This window comes from Mastomys coucha, chromosome X (assembly GCF_008632895.1).
Source record: "Mastomys coucha isolate ucsf_1 chromosome X, UCSF_Mcou_1, whole genome shotgun sequence".
NCBI lineage: Eukaryota > Metazoa > Chordata > Mammalia > Rodentia > Muridae > Mastomys > Mastomys coucha.
In genome coordinates, this window is record NC_045030.1 from 150,668,320 (window position 1) to 150,669,960 (window position 1,641).

Here is a 1,641-nt window from a genome sequence, read left to right on the forward strand (position 1 = left end):
CATCACCATGCAAGGACCTGGAAAACAATGTTATGATAAAAAGAGAAGTAGAGGGAAAGATAGCACAGAAAGAGACAGAGATAAAATGGGGACAAAGGAAAGAAAGAAAGAAGACAGACACATTTTTAAGATTAATCATCAATGGGAAACATGTTTGTGGTATGCATAGTACTATTAATCTTTTGTAGACACACATAGTATTTTAAAATCTCATAAGTGTACATGGAACTACCATTGTTTTTTGATGATTTGGTTGTTGAGAAGAAATTACTTAAAACATCTAGGTTTTAGTGTGATGTCTAAGCAAAATGTTTTACGGACATAGTGACTACAAGTAGCCTTCCTTCTACATGCTTTTGCATAATTGTTTATTAAGTTCACATTTGTCTACATTATCCATTTAGCATGAACTAGATGTCAATCGCCCTCCAGTCACAGCTTTTCCTACTGCCTGTCATTATGTAAAGACCCACCGTTATAAAATATAATCACCACCAGAATTTCATGGCCCTGATTACAAATTAGGCTTTGGGGAAAATCAAATTAATACAATTTCCAAAAGTTCCTACTATTTTAGAATGAAGGGCAAAGTCACCAGAAGAAACTAATTCCATAGATACTAAACAAAAAATACACAGTGTGTGGCAAATAGTCCTTTTTGTGAAAATCAGCATGTGAATCTAAAATGTGTTCAACAACTTAGTGGCATATGGAAGTAGAAGAATACTTGGGTTCCATTTCATAGTACAAGTTGAACAAGTAACCTGAAACCCAAAATGCTTCAAAATCTACAACATTTAATGCAGTAACTTTACACTATCAATATAAAAGTCCATACCTAACCTCCTGTGAAGAGTCTCAGTTAAAAATATGTATATGCTACAAATATTGTATAAAATTATCATAAGGGCATACATTATACATGAAACATAATAATTTTTTACTTAAATGTGGATCTTATTCCCAAGATATATATTAAATACATAATCACTCTGAACCCAAGTACTTTGGATAAGGGATGTTTGACCTCTATTTTAGAGCTAGATAATGCTTACAAAGTAGTTTTATAATTTTGTGATTTCTCCCCCTACTATCCCCACCCCATTAAAAGAGAATCATAAAACTATCCTGGGATGTCTATTTAAAATCCAGATTCCTTGGACTAGTGAGATGGCTCTGTAGTTAAGAACACTGGTTGCTTTTGCAGAGGAGCCAAGTTTGGTTCCTAGCATCCAGGTATCAACTCACAACTGTATATATATATATATATATATATATATATATATATATATATATATGTGTGTGTGTGTGTGTGTGTGTGTGTGTGTGTGTGTGTGTGTGTACACATGTGTGTGTATTTATTATATATGCAGGCAAAACACTCATAATATAAGAATAAATCAGTCTTCTACAAAATAAAATAAAATACAAACTCCTGACCCCCTCCCTGCAGACCTACTTCACCAGATTCTGTGGGGGAGGTAGGATTTGCATTTTCAGCATGGGCCTAAGGAAATGTTTCAGGTGTCACTTGCCCTGTACAGTACATTGGAATAGTAAGGCTTATTGCCATCACATATGCTTACCCATGGCCTAGTGAACATAAAAAGCTCAGGCATTTTGGGAACTTTTTTTTTTCAT

General features: G+C 34.1%; 1 protein-coding gene across 3 annotated transcripts in view; it reads right to left on the bottom strand.

Moving 5' to 3' along the window:
- Positions 1-1,641, bottom strand: part of Phex (phosphate regulating endopeptidase homolog X-linked) — a 258,664-nt gene that overhangs the window by 187,281 nt on the left and 69,742 nt on the right. The gene's annotated exons all lie outside the window — the stretch shown is intronic.